This window comes from Anomaloglossus baeobatrachus, chromosome 5, assembly GCF_048569485.1.
Source record: "Anomaloglossus baeobatrachus isolate aAnoBae1 chromosome 5, aAnoBae1.hap1, whole genome shotgun sequence".
NCBI lineage: Eukaryota > Metazoa > Chordata > Amphibia > Anura > Aromobatidae > Anomaloglossus > Anomaloglossus baeobatrachus.
The window spans coordinates 355824927-355840427 of record NC_134357.1 but is presented as its reverse complement, the minus strand read 5'-3'; positions in this window follow the sequence as shown (position 1 = coordinate 355840427).

The window sequence follows — 15501 nt, the reverse complement described above, 5'->3', positions numbered from 1 at the left end:
CGTAATCTCAATACAGCATGCTCCAGGGGTAAAACCAATTTCAGGGATGCCTCTATTATCAAGGTCCATGGTATTGTTTACCTGCAATGTTTGTTTAAGCCTCCAGAGATTATCATTGTCAGACTAGTGCTGGGTTCACACTAAACGACAGCGACAACGACGTCGCTGTTACGTCACCATTTTCGGTGACGTAGCAGCGACCTTGTAAGTCGCTGTTATGATCGCTGCTTAGCTGTCAAACACAGCAGAAGTAGCGATCATAACGTCGCTGTGCTACATGTGCAGAGAGCAGGGAGCCGCGCTTAGCGCTGGCTCCTTGCTCTCCTGCAGCACACATCGGGTTAATTAACCCGATGTGTGCTGCAGCTACATGTCACAGTTCAGAGAGCAGGGAGCCGCGCGCACTGCTTAGCGCTGGCTCCTTGCTCTCCTTGCTACAGTATACATCGGATTAATTACCCGATGCATACTGCAGCCACATGTCACAGTGCAGGAGCCGGCACTAGCAGCAAGGGCGGAGGCTGGTAGCCAGCGTAAACATCGGGTAACCAGGGAAAGGTCTTCCCTTGGTTACCCGATGTTTACGCTGGTTACAGCTTACCGCAGTTGCCAGTGCCGGCTCCTGCTCGCTTCATTTCGTCGCTCTCTCGCTGTCACACACAGCGATGTGTGTGTCACAGCGGGAGAGTGACGACCAAAAAATGAAGCTGGACATTCAGCAACGACCGGCGACCTCACAGCAGGGGCCAGGTCGTTGCTGGATGTCACACACAGCGACAGCGACGGGACGTCGCTGCAACGTCACAGAAAATGGTGACGTAGCAGCGACGTCGTTGTCGCTGTGTGTGACACCAGCTTAGGTCATCCGGAGGTCAGGAAGTCTGGCACGATTCCCGTTGTGATTAGCAGCTCACTGTACTGTATATAAACATTGTACATAAAGAGCCTTGTGTGGGCAGGGGCAACTTTCTGAGCTCTGCTGCATTGCTAAATCTAAAAAATCTGAACTGTGTCAGAACAGCTGCAGCCAGTAATCTAAGTGATACATCATTGGATTCAGGGTCTCTTTGCTTACATCCTGCTGCTCTCACATGAGGTAGCAAAAACCTGCTGACAGATTCCCTTTGAGGCCGGTATCACACCCGGCACAGACTCACACTCTTCTCACAGGAGCAGGTCGGTTGCATGCATCTCTCTGCAACCGACCCGCTCTTGTGAGGAGAGTGTGCGACCGTGCCGGGTAATGAGACGCGACACTCACCAGTGTGATAGCGGCCTAACAAGTGATTACCTATCATGTGTATATATATTCACCAGGCATGCCTTTTAAAAGGACAGCAGTAGATAAGGACTAAAACAGATTTCAGAAATGTGTCACTTAGCAGGCTATGTGCCGTTTTTATACAACAATTGTTTCATCACCAGGAGATTAATCACTGCCCAGACTATGGCTCATGTGCCTGCTAGACTGTCCTCGCTCCTCTTCTGATAAGCAGCTCACCGTCACTATACAATGTACACAAAAAAAACCAGCGCGATGTTAGTTTTTCTGAGCTCTGCTTCATACTACATCTAAGAACGCTGATTTTCACAACCTCTGCACTCAGTAAACTGACACATCGCTGGAATCAGGGTCTCTTTGCCTACATCATGCTGCTCTAAGATGAGGTTGCAAAACCCTGAAGACAGATCCCTGTAAGGTCTCACCCCCATTCGGGGCCTTTAGGACAAAGCATTTTTTTTTCATCATTACATACCAAATCATAATGGTTTTTAATTTTTCATTGGCATAGCTGTATGATGGCTTCTTTTTGTGGCTGGAGTTGTATTTGCCAGTTCACCATTTTAGGGTACATATACAGTAACTTGTCAAACTTTTTCCACTTTATGGCAAGAAATAGGGAAAAAAAAATAAAATAAACTGTTTTAAACTTTACGTTATTCGCAAAGAATATTTTCCTTTCGCCACGACAGCACCCACGAGAGAGGGATCCGCCCCCTTCAGGACAGGAAACCTACAGATAAAAAAGGGGCAGTCCCCCTCCCTCATCAGTTGGTTTCCTGTCCTGCATGGAGAGGAACCTACAGTACCTGGGTCCGGTTGAGTCCGTGCGGTCTCCAAGGGAACGGCGGAGCTCTGGATCCGGAAGCACGGTCGGTGGAGCTCCCCTCGTGGACTCCGTCCTCCGGTGCACCTCGTCCTCTTTCTCCTGGTCCGGCTTTGCCTCCGGGAGATATGACGCCTGCAGCAGGGTGTGCTTCTCCCAGTCGTGTGCGCGGCGGGGGGGGCCCTGCCGCGTCGAAGGTGCACGCTTCCCTGCTGCAGTGACCCGGAAGTATACAGGAGCACTTCCGGGGGAGCGGCCGGGAAGGTTCCTAGTGAAGCCCGTGGTCCCCTCCATCCTGGCCGGACGCTGCGATGCTGGCGAGTCTAGTGCGGTCGGGCCGGAGCCTCTCCCTGACGCGTGCCGGCGTCTTCCCCACCAGCTCGGCGGCCGGCACCTCTCTGTGGAACGGGCGGTGCCTCCGGTTGCACGGCGGGTGCGCTGTGTCCGGGGCCGCGTCCCCGCTCTGTCTCCCGGTAGTGCACGGAGGGTCGTCCCGGTGTCCCTGCCTGCTCGTCCGGGGTCGGTGCTTCTATGTGGCTCCCTGCGGGGCTTCAGGCGGGCTGTGTGGCTTCCTGATCACAGCTTGGGAGCTGGTTTTTTGCCGCATGGCCAGGGGCCCCTGTAGCCCCTGTGTTTGCCTAGCACCCTGTACCTCCGTGGACTCATGGCCCCTGTAAGGCTTCTGTAGACTCTGGTAGCCTCTGTGGCCTCCTGGCCCTCGTGGCCTCTGTGGCCTCCTGGCCCTCGTGGCCTCTGTGGCCTCCTGGCCCTCGTGGCCTCTGTGGCCTCCTGGCCCTCGTGGCCTCTGTGGCCTCCTGGCCCTCGTGGCCTCTGTGGCCTCCTGGCCTCTGTGGTCTCCTGGCCCTCGTGGCCTCTGTGGTCTCCTGGCCCTCGTGGCCTCTCTGTGGTCTCCTGGCCCTCGTGGCCTCTCTGTGGACTCATGGCCCCTGTAAGGCTGCTGTGGCCATCTGTGGACTCCGGGCCCTCGTGGCCATCTGTGGACTCCGGGCCCTCGTGGCCATCTGTGGACTCCGGGCCCTCGTGGCCATCTGTGGACTCCGGGCCCTCGTGGCCATCTGTGGACTCCGGGCCCTCGTGGCCATCTGTGGACTCCGGGCCCTCGTGGCCATCTGTGGACTCCGGGCCCTCGTGGCCATCTGTGGACTCCGGGCCCTCGTGGCCATCTGTGGACTCCGGGCCCTCGTGGCCATCTGTGGACTCCGGGCCCTCGTGGCCATCTGTGGACTCCGGGCCCTCGTGGCCATCTGTGGACTCCGGGCCCTCGTGGCCATCTGTGGACTCCGGGCCCTCGTGGCCATCTGTGGACTCCGGGCCCTCGTGGCCATCTGTGGACTCCGGGCCCTCGTGGCCATCTGTGGACTCCGGGCCCTCGTGGCCATCTGTGGACTCCGGGCCCTCGTGGCCATCTGTGGACTCCGGGCCCTCGTGGCCATCTGTGGACTCCGGGCCCTCGTGGCCATCTGTGGACTCCGGGCCCTCGTGGCCATCTGTGGACTCCGGGCCCTCGTGGCCATCTGTGGACTCCGGGCCCTCGTGGCCATCTGTGGACTCCGGGCCCTCGTGGCCATCTGTGGACTCCGGGCCCTCGTGGCCATCTGTGGACTCCGGGCCCTCGTGGCCATCTGTGGACTCCGGGCCCTCGTGGCCATCTGTGGACTCCGGGCCCTCGTGGCCATCTGTGGACTCCGGGCCCTCGTGGCCATCTGTGGACTCCGGGCCCTCGTGGCCATCTGTGGACTCCGGGCCCTCGTGGCCATCTGTGGACTCCGGGCCCTCGTGGCCATCTGTGGACTCCGGGCCCTCGTGGCCATCTGTGGACTCCGGGCCCTCGTGGCCATCTGTGGACTCCGGGCCCTCGTGGCCATCTGTGGACTCCGGGCCCTCGTGGCCATCTGTGGACTCCGGGCCCTCGTGGCCATCTGTGGACTCCGGGCCCTCGTGGCCATCTGTGGACTCCGGGCCCTCGTGGCCATCTGTGGACTCCGGGCCCTCGTGGCCATCTGTGGACTCCGGGCCCTCGTGGCCATCTGTGGACTCCGGGCCCTCGTGGCCATCTGTGGACTCCGGGCCCTCGTGGCCATCTGTGGACTCCGGGCCCTCGTGGCCATCTGTGGACTCCGGGCCCTCGTGGCCATCTGTGGACTCCGGGCCCTCGTGGCCATCTGTGGACTCCGGGCCCTCGTGGCCATCTGTGGACTCCGGGCCCTCGTGGCCATCTGTGGACTCCGGGCCCTCGTGGCCATCTGTGGACTCCGGGCCCTCGTGGCCATCTGTGGACTCCGGGCCCTCGTGGCCATCTGTGGACTCCGGGCCCTCGTGGCCATCTGTGGACTCCGGGCCCTCGTGGCCATCTGTGGACTCCGGGCCCTCGTGGCCATCTGTGGACTCCGGGCCCTCGTGGCCATCTGTGGACTCCGGGCCCTCGTGGCCATCTGTGGACTCCGGGCCCTCGTGGCCATCTGTGGACTCCGGGCCCTCGTGGCCATCTGTGGACTCCGGGCCCTCGTGGCCATCTGTGGACTCCGGGCCCTCGTGGCCATCTGTGGACTCCGGGCCCTCGTGGCCATCTGTGGACTCCGGGCCCTCGTGGCCATCTGTGGACTCCGGGCCCTCGTGGCCATCTGTGGACTCCGGGCCCTCGTGGCCATCTGTGGACTCCGGGCCCTCGTGGCCATCTGTGGACTCCGGGCCCTCGTGGCCCTGTAGGCTCCTGTGGGCTCTGTGGACTTGTGATGGCCCCCTGTGGGTTCCTGACCTTTGTAGGTTCTTGGCCCCTGGGGCCTATGTGCCCTCCTGGTCCTTGTGGCCTCCGGGCTCCTGTGGCACTGGGTTTCCTGACCTCTGTGGCTCCTGAGCCTCCTGGTCTCTGTGGCCTCTGGACCTCCTGTCTTCTGTTTTCGGGTCCTCCGGGCCTCGGGCCCTCCCTGTCTCTGAGCCTCCTGGCTTTTGCGCCTTCGGTCGTAGTGGCCCGGGTCTGCTGGCCTCGGGGCTCTGTGTCTCTCGGCCTCATGTTTCCGGGCCGCGTGCTTCCTGGTTTGGTGCCTGCCCTTGGTCCCTTGTGCCTCTTGGCCTTGGCCCTCTGTGTTGCCTGCCCTTGGGCCTCCTGGCCTGGGGCCGCTGTTCATCCTTGCCTTTGCCCACTGTGCTTCCTGGCCTTGGGGCCGCTATACCTTCTGACCTCGGGCCTCTGTGCCTTCTGGCCTCGGGCCTCTGTGCCTTCTGGCCTCGGGCCTCTGTGCCTTCCGGCCTCGGGACCTCTGTGCCTTCGGGCCTCTGTGCCTTCTCGGCCTGGGGTCCATGTACCTCCGGGCCTCGGTGCCTCCTGCCTTCGGGCCTCTATGTGTGCTGCGCTGCGCCTTGGGCTCCTGGTCACGCGCTTCGGTTGCCTCCTGGCCTCATGTCTTCTACCTCGGTGCCTCTGGCCTCTCGGGTTCCTGGTCTGGGTGGCTGCCGGGACTCTGGGTGGCTGCCGGGACTCTGGGTGGCTGCCGGGACTCTGGGTGGCTGCCGGGACTCTGGGTGGCTGCCGGGACTCTGGGTGGCTGCCGGGACTCTGGGTGGCTGCCGGGACTCTGGGTGGCTGCCGGGACTCTGGGTGGCTGCCGGGACTCTGGGTGGCTGCCGGGACTCTGGGTGGCTGCCGGGACTCTGGGTGGCTGCCGGGACTCTGGGTGGCTTCCTGGCCCCTGGGTGGCTTCCTGGCCCCTGGGTGGCTTCCTGGCCCCTGGGTGGCTTCCTGGCCCCTGGGTGGCTTCCTGGCCCCTGGGTGGCTTCCTGGCCCCTGGGTGGCTTCCTGGCCCCTGGGTGGCTTCCTGGCCTCTGTGAGCCTTCTGGGCCTCCTGGGCCCGTGCTTCTGTACCTTCTGGCTCGGGCCTCTGTGTCTCTTGGCCTCTGTGCCTCTTGGCTTCTTGGTCTCTGTGCCGTCTTGGCTTCTGTACATTTCTTGGCTTCTGGGCCTCCCGGCCCCGTGCCTCTGTGCCTGCTGTGCCCGGCCTCTGTGCCTCTTGGTCTCTTGGCCTTTGTGCCTCTTGACTCCAACCTTGTGCCTTCTTGGCCTCTGTGCCTGCTGGGCCTCTGTGCCTGCTGGGCCTCTGTGCCTGCTGGGCCTCTGTGCCTGCTGGGCCTCTGTGCCTGCTGGGCCTCTGTGCCTGCTGGGCCTCTGTGCCTGCTGGGCCTCTGTGCCTGCTGGGCCTCTGTGCCTGCTGGGCCTCTGTGCCTGCTGGGCCTCTGGACCTTCCTGACCCTGTGCCTCCTGGCTCCGGCCTCTGTGCCTCTTGGCCTTTGTCGTTTGGCCCTCTGGGCCTCTGGGCCTCTTGACCTCTGGGCCTCTTGACCTCTGGGCCTCTTGACCTCTGGGCCTCTTGACCTCTGGGCCTCTTGGGCCTCTGTGCCTCTTGGGCCTCTGTGCCTCTTGGGCCTCTGTGCCTCTTGGGCCTCTGTGCCTCTTGGGCCTCTGTGCCTCTTGGGCCTCTGTGCCTCTTGGGCCTCTGTGCCTCTTGGGCCTCTGTGCCTCTTGGGCCTCTGTGCCTCTTGGGCTCGGGACCTCTGGGGGTCTGGGCCTCTTGGACTCTGGGCCTTGGGGCCTCTTGGCCTCTATGCCTCTTTACCTCTTGGCCTCTGTGCACTGGGGCCTCCTGGTCGTTGGGCTTGCTTCTTGCGGCGCTCCTGGTTGGTTCTTCCTGCCTTGGCCTTGCGCCGCTGCCGCCTTGCGCCTCCCTGGCCTTCCGCCTGGCCTGGCGCCTTGGGCTTCCTGCTTCGCCTCTACATCTCTTCTCCTCCTCGTCCGTGGCGGTGCTCTCTCTTGGTCGCCCTTGCTTCTGCAGGGCGTGTTCGCGCCTATCCGGCTCTGTCCGTTGCTCTTTCCTGCCTTGCGGTGTTCCAGTCCGATTGCTCTTCTGCCGAGCGGGTGTCTTCGGTGTTTTTTCTTCCCGCGCAGGCTGTCTTCTCCGTTCTTCGTTTCGCTGCCTGTTCATGGGGGGGGGGGCTCTGTCCTCGTCTGTGTCGCTAGGTCGGCCCCTTGGCGAGGGGTTGGTCTTTGTTTTTGTTCTTTGTCTTTCAGAGTTCCGGCGGTGATCCTCGCGTGGCGTGCCATCCCTTGTCCCGATGGCTGTGGGCTGCTGTTCCCCTCTCGTCTGTAGTGCTGCGGGTTCCCCTGGCCTCCTCGGTGTCGGATCCTTCTCCTGGGCGGTTGCCTCCTCCTTGGATGGTTGTGGCCTGTGTCTCCTTCGGTGGTATTGTACGGCTGTGTCCTGCCCTCTCCGTCTGGTTTCCGGTCTTTGCCGGCTGGCCTTTGTTCTTCCGCTGTCTTCGGTTGGAGGCTTGGCCCTTCGTGTGGTTTTTTCCCTCCCTGAGTGTGTTATCTCTCTAAGTCTCTCGTGGGTGCTGTCGTGGCGAAAGGAAAAGACTAAATTACTTACGGTAATGGGATTTTCCAGAGCCCACGACAGCACCCTTTACACCCCTGCCCTTTTGTTTTCTTCACCCTTTGGGTTTGGTGGTTCTACGTTTGTCTTGTATTGTTACTAATTTGTGGCGGTTCCTCTCCCGGTTCTCTGCAACCAACTGATGAGGGAGGGGGACTGCCCCTTTTTTATCTGTAGGTTTCCTGTCCTGAAGGGGGCGGATCCCTCTCTCGTGGGTGCTGTCGTGGGCTCTGGAAAATCCCATTACCGTAAGTAATTTAGTCTTCTTTGTTGTTTTTTTTTAAAAAAAAACATTATTCACTGTCATTTTATCTTCATCCTGCAGGAAATACGATGACACAGGTCAACACAAAAAAAAAATCTGCAAAGGTAATCTGTCTGTTTTATGGAGTTTGATGTGCTGATTCCAAAAACATGCTTAGTTTTGATCTATCACATAAAGTTTCTGAGATAGAAGTATTTTTGTTATTTCTGCATTTTCAGTGTATGTTGGGCCCCTCATGTGATATGCTCAAGTTGCTCAAGTGGTCTTTGTGACTGGTTGAAGGAAAGTGGATATGCAATTTGCTGTACCCATGATTTGGAGAGAGCCCAAAAATCATAGTGATGACTGCTACTTTTGTTTTGTCAAACTGAAGGGCTTTTCTACAAAGAACAAACATAAGATTAATTACCTTGAACTTGAATCTGCAATTAGGCCAGTTCTACCTTACCAGTTCCTGTACCACTGTTGTCTGAATTGGATGAAAATGAAGTAGAATATGAAGACTATGGAGCTAAAGCTACTGGCGAAGACATGGAGACCTCAAGTCCAGATGAGTATGTACCCGATGGAGCAGCCAGAATGCTTTACTCAACATGGATTAAATGATCTCAGAGACCTTTCATTGTCAAAAGATAAAGCTGAACTTCTGGCATCTAGGAGAACAATCTTCTTCATGATGATGTCAAAGTGTGTTATTACCGAAACAGAAGTAACACCAACACAATTTTTCACAGTTGATGGACCAATGGTGTACTGTAACAATGTGAATGGCCTCTTTGAAGAACTGAATCAAGGGCATTTTGTTGCAGATTGGCGATTGCCTATTGTCTCATCCCAGAGAAGTTTGAAAGCAGTGTTGCTTCACAATGGAAATATGAAACCATCAATCCCTATTGCTCACTCATGTCATCTAAAGGAAAGTTATGAAAATCTGTCAGTTGTTTTGGATGCTATACAATATAAGCATCATCAATGGGATATCTGTGGAGATTTGAAAGTGATTATGCAAAGAGGTTTCACAAAATATTGTTGCTTCTTGTGTTTATGGGACAGTAGGAATACAGTAGAGCATTATGTTCATCGTGATTGGGGACAGAGCATCATCTATGCTCCAGGTAGAGACAATGGTCAGCATAATCCTTTAGTTGCTCCAACAGAAATCTTTCTTCCTCTACTACATATAAAGTTGGGATTGATTAAAAACTTTGTGAAAGCCAAAGACAAATTCACAAGGGTTCCAGTAGATTTCAGACATTCTCCAGCATTTCACCACCATAGCTGAAGGAAGGGGTATTTGTTGGTCCTCAGATCAGAGAGCTTATGAGAGAATTTGAAGGAACTCTAAATAATAAGGAATTGAAATCATAGAAAAGCTTCAAGAGGATCTGTGAAAAAGTCTTAGAAAAAAAATAAATCTCCAGAATATATTGAAGGTGTTGAGGAACTGATAAATGCAGAGCAGCGTCTTGGATGTCGCATGTCTCTGAAAATGCACTTTTTGCATTCACATTTAGATTTCTTCCCTCAAAATCTTGGGGATATAAGTGATGAACGAGGCGAGCGGTTTCACCAGGACATTACAGTAATGGAACACCGCTACCAGGGTTTTTGGAATGACTCAATGATGGCAGATTACTGTTGGATGTTATATAGGGACAACACTGAAAAATCGTATCAACGACAGTCTAATGTCAGCACTTTTCATTTCTGCCCATAATTTGGTTTTTATTTTGCATGTGAAATTATTTTGTTTCAGTAAACAATGTTTTGCGGTGAAGCATTTTTCCTGATTTGTTGATTACTGTTTTCTTAATGTCGCCAGTATACAGTCAGGGCCAGAAATATTTGGACAGTGACACAAGTTTTGTTATTTTAGCTGTTTACAAAAACATGTTCAGAAATACAATTATATATATAATATGGGCTGAAAGTGCACACTCCCAGCTGCAATATGAGAGTTTTCACATCCAAATCGGAGAAAGGGTTTAGGAATCATAGTTCTGTAATGCATAGCCTCCTCTTTTTCAAGGGACCAAAAGTAATTGGACAAGGGACTCTAAGGGCTGCAATTAACTCTGAAGGCGTCTCCCTCGTTAACCTGTAATCAATGAAGTAGTTAAAAGGTCTGGGGTTGATTACAGGTGTGTGGTTTTGCATTTGGAAGCTGTTGCTGTGACCAGACAACATGCGGTCTAAGGAACGCTCAATTGAGGTGAAGCAGAACATCCTAAGGCTGAAAAAAAAGAAAAAAATCCATCAGAGAGATAGCAGACATGCTTGGAGTAGCAAAATCAACAGTCGGGTACATTCTGAGAAAAAAGGAATTGACTGGTGAGCTTGGGAACTCAAAAAGGCCTGGGCGTCCACGGATGACAACAGTGGTGGATGACCGCCGCATACTTTCTTTGGTGAAGAAGAACCTGTTCACAATATCAACTGAAGTCCAGAACACTCTCAGTGAAGTAGGTGTATCTGTCTCTAAGTCAACAGTAAAGAGAAGACTCCATGAGAGTAAATACAAAGGGTTCACATCTAGATGCAAACCATTCACCAATTCCAAAAATAGACAGGCCAGAGTTAAATTTGCTGAAAAACACCTCATGAAGCCAGCTCAGTTCTGGAAAAGTATTCTATGGACAGATGAGACAAAGATCAACCTGTACCAGAATGATGGGAAGAAAAAAGTTTGGAGAAGAAAGGGAACAGCACATGATCCAAGGCACACAACATCCTCTGTAAAACATGGTGGAGGCAACGTGATGGCATGGGCATGCATGGCTTTCAATGGCACTGGGTCACTTGTGTTTATTGATGACATAACAGCAGACAAGAGTAGCCGGATGAATTCTGAAGTGTACCGGGATATACTTTCAGCCCAGATTCAGCCAAATGCCGCAAAGTTGATCGGACGGCGCTTCATAGTACAGATGGACAATGACCCTAAGCATACAGCCAAAGCTACCCAGGAGTTCATGAGTGCAAAAAAGTGGAAGATTCTGCAATGGCCAAGTCAATCACCAGATCTTAACCCAATTGAGCATGCATTTCACTTGCTCAAATCCAGACTTAAGACGGAAAGACCCACAAACAAGCAAGACCTGAAGGCTGCGGCTGTAAAGGCCTGGCAAAGCATTAAGAAGGAGGAAACCCAGCGTTTGGTGATGTCCATGGGTTCCAGACTTAACGCAGTGATTGCCTCCAAAGGATTCACAACAAAATATTGAAAATAAAAATATTTTGTTTGGGTTTGGTTTATTTCTATCAGATATTTTTGTTCAAACCTTCAAATTAAACGTTACAATCTGCACTTGAATTCTGTTGTAGAGATTTCATTTCAAATCCAATGTGGTGGCATGCAGAGCCCAACTCGCGAAAATTGTGTCACTGTCCAAATGTTTCTGGACCTAACTGTATTTCCTATACCTTATAATAATGATGGTGCTCCATGGAAACTTTACGTGCTACAGAAAAACTGTAAAACTTATTTTTTGGATTAACTGATGCACTTTTCCTCCCAAAAATTTGGGAGGAAAATGAGGGGTGCGTCTTAAAATCCAAATACAGCTTACCGGGGGGCTGTCTGTGCAGCTCTGTGTGCGGGCGACCAGGCGTGTGTCGGTGCTGGCTTCCTCTGTGTGCGGGGGAGGGGGGGGGGGGCGCGGCCTGCTGGCTGCCACTCTGTGTGGGTGAACGGGTGGGCGGCTCTGCGGTCTGCAGTGGCTGTGCGGTGAGTGTCCCAGTCTGTCTGTGGTCCCGGTTTCAAATGATTGTGCCAGGAGTCAGCGCGTGCGCAGATGGCGCTCTTGGATGAGAGCTCCATCTGCGCACATACCGCTCCGGGCGCCATCATTTGAAACCAGGACCGCGGACAGACTGGGACACTCACCGCACCGGCCTGCTCCACCAAAGACCCGCCACCCCTGTTAGCACAGCCTTTGTCTCCTGTGACCCCCCCCCCCCCGTCCACCACCACTGTCGCCCTCCTCCGGTAAGACTACACCGGGGTATAAGTTGGACCCCATTTTTTTTACCTTTTTTTCTCTCTAAATTTGGGATGCATCTTATAATCCGGTGCATCTCGTAAAACGAAAAATACAGTACATTTTTTAAATCAGGACAAAAAGATGATTCAGAAAAATACAGTCACCTGCGATGATAACAAAAAATATTTTCTTGTAGACCTATGTAATGAGAAGACCCAATTTATGTCAGTTTCGTGTGCTTTACTACATTACGGTAACACAAAATTTTTTTTTCTTTAATTTTCGGGGGTGGAAGACCGATGATTTTGTTTTGTCGTAGATAGTGTTGTATGAGGACTTATTGCCAGATAGAAAATTTACAGCTTCTTTCATTTTTTTGTAGGGTTGACTTGGCAAGAGACAGCAATTCTGGTATTGTTTTAATATTTTTTTTTGTTATGGCTTCAGCGTACAGGATAAATAATTGAAATGTATTGCTTTAAAGAATGTTTATTTTTTCTAGACTAAGCAATTAAGTTACTGGGTAACACTAGGTTATTGGTGAAGGTGTTTTCATGATTTTTTTTGTTTAACAATATTAGCCTCTAAGGGAACATGAACATACATTGTTATAATCACATAGGTAATTCAGTGCATTTATTGCATAGAGCAGCATTACTGCACCCGTCAATCAGATCCTGTCTGTTGGGGTGATAGGCTATATTGTACAGCAGACCTATACAATCAGCCAAAGCAACCTATCGGTACCCCTCCCCCTCTGTCAAACGTCTCATGTGCCGCTGACACTATGGACAATGGCATATGATGGGCTGAACTGTTAGGATCCTTACAGCTATAGCAGGAGCCTGACTGTGCCTATGTGCGCTCCTCGGGTTGTACACAGCAGTAGCGTCCTCCCTCGGGATATACACAGATCGGCCATGTGCACACCTTCAATATTTTACATTAGTATTTGTAAGGCAAAACCAGAAGTGGGACAATCAGAGGAATAGTGTAATAGAAACACGTCACCACTTCTGGATTTATCACCCACTCCTGAATTTGGCTACAAATACTGAGGTGAAATCCTCACCGAATACTGATCATGTGACCTTAGCGTGGTAATAAACTCATTGCATTACATAGCAATAGGGATGAGCGAACCAGAACTGCAAAGTGAGACTACGAGTGACCTATTGAGCCTCATTCTGAAAACAAGACTCTATAGGGTTCGATGGACGTCATGGGACATTACGTTGGAACTTCAAGGATTTTTTTATTTAATAAATTAGTGGAAGAGGGAGTGTGGGGGAGTCTTTATTGAAAAACTATTTCTGCGTATGTGTGTTTTGTTTTCTTTACTTTTCACTTTGTCGGGTTAGTAATGGGGGGTGTTTAATAGTCGCCTCTCCATTACTAACCCTTGGGCTTGATGCCAGCTGTCAACTCACAGCTGACATCAACCCCAAAAATATTACCCCAATAGTCACTGCACCAGAGCAATTGGGAAGAGCCAGATAAAGTGGCAGAATGGGGCTCATCTATGAATACGCCACTTCTGGGGTAGTTGTGGGCTGATATTTTTAGGCTGGAAAGGGCCAAATAACCATGGGCCTTCCCAGCCTGAAAATACCGGCCCTCAGGTGTCTGCTTTACCTTTGCTGGTTATCAAAAATAGGAGGGGGGGGGGGGGGGAAACCATAAGTCATTTTTTATTTATTTTTTAATTATTTATTTATACCCTATCCACATTCATTTGCAGGGCAATTGTCCTGCTCTTACCCCATTTTGCTTCCTTCTCCAGGCCCCTAGGCTTTAGTACAACCATTTTACAGCCAAAACGTGTATGACTTCCTTGGAGTTCGGGACTCAAATTTGAGTCACGCCCAGGTACCAAGCCAAACTTTTAACTAAAGTTCGGCCCGAACATCCACAAGTCCACTCATCCCTACATAGCATAATAGTGAAATGCACAGATTATATAGTCGTAGTAAACTCATTTAATAACTTCCTACTGTTATTTCATTAGTCAGTTTGCTCCCCCGATCTGGAATTTCCAGTAACATATTTCTCTCTGGTATATACACTTTGTTCGGTCACAGGCTTTTCCTGATCTTGACAGTAATAGACTGCAGGGCTGTCAGCTCTTCTGTTTTCAGTAGAACCAATGCTAATACTATCTACTAGGCATACATGTCCAGAAGACCAAGCACAACCAGAAATGGGACAGCAATAATGGACCCATGGGGAGCCAAGTGCCGCAGCCTCTCCGGTCTGATCAACAATGGTCTACAAGGTGGAGACCATCACACAGATTACTGGAAAGGGGCTTTATAAAGGTGGAGGGAAGTTTTAAGGTCCAGTCACACTAAGCAACTTACCAGCGATCCCAACAACTATAGGGATCGCTGGTAAGTTGCTAGGAGGTTGCTGGTGAGATGTCACACTGCGACGCTCCAGCGATCCCACCAGCAACCTGACCTGGCAGGGATCGCTGGAGCGTGGCTACACGAGTTGCTGGTGAGCTCACCAGCAACCAGTGACCAGCCCCCAGTCTCCTAGTTACAGCACACATCAGGTTAATTAACCCGATGTGTGCTGCAGCTAAATGTGCACAGAGCAGGGAGCAGCGCACACTGCTTAGTGCTGGCTCCTTGCTCTCCTAGTTACAGCACACATCTGGTTAATTGCCTGATGTGTGCTGCAGCTATCTGTGCACAGAGCAGGAGCCGGCAGCACAGGCAGTGAGAGCGGGGGAGGCTGGTATCAAAGGTAAATATCGGGTAACCAAGGACAGGGCTTCTTGGTTACCCGATGTTTACATTAGTTACCAGCCTCAGCAGAAGCTGGCTCCCTGCTCACTGCACATTAGTTGTTGCTGTCTCGCTGTCACACACAGCGATCTGTGCTTCACAGCAGGACAGCAACAACTAAAAAATGGCCCAGGACATTCAGCAACAACCAACGACCTCACAGCAGGGGCCAGGTTGTTGCTGGATGTCACACACAGCAACATCGCTAGCAACGTCACAAAAGTTGTTCGTTACCAGCGATGTTGCTAGCGATGTTGCTTAGTGTGACGGGGGCCTTTAGAGTCAACAAGCAACTTCCATTTTTTTCCTCAGTGTAGGTCACATGACACCATCAGACAGCTTCCATTGGCTACAGAAGTGGGTGCCAACTGTATGAAGGTGAACAGACAATGAGCCACGACCTGACCGATGCACCAGGTGCCACATGTCGTCATTGAGCATGCTGCAACAATGAAAGTAGTAAACCATGTGCCCCCAGGGCCTAACTGCCAAGTACTGTGATGTGTTCCTAGAGACGGAAACTATCTACAGGTGAGTTCACAGGTAACGTCATATACCCATCAGGTCAGTCACCACAACTCCCAGCATGCCCTGCCAGTACAACCAATGGACCATCAGTAGAGCTACCCAGTTACTGACCAATGGACTGGGGAGCGATCATTGGACTACAAGCCCCAGCATGGCCTGGCCTCCTGAGATTACATCATATATAAGGGGATAATCACTGGTTCACTTCAGTGGTGCAGATCTCCTAGTACAGTAGCAGTACATTGGAGAAGCCCTCTCCCCCCACCCCCCCCCCCCCCCCCCCGCGGCAGCGGTGCAGCCCTCTCCTCCCCCCTCCTCTCCCTCTAGCAGTGGTGCAGCCCTCTCCTCTAGCAGTGGTGCCGCCCTCTCCCCTCTCCTCTA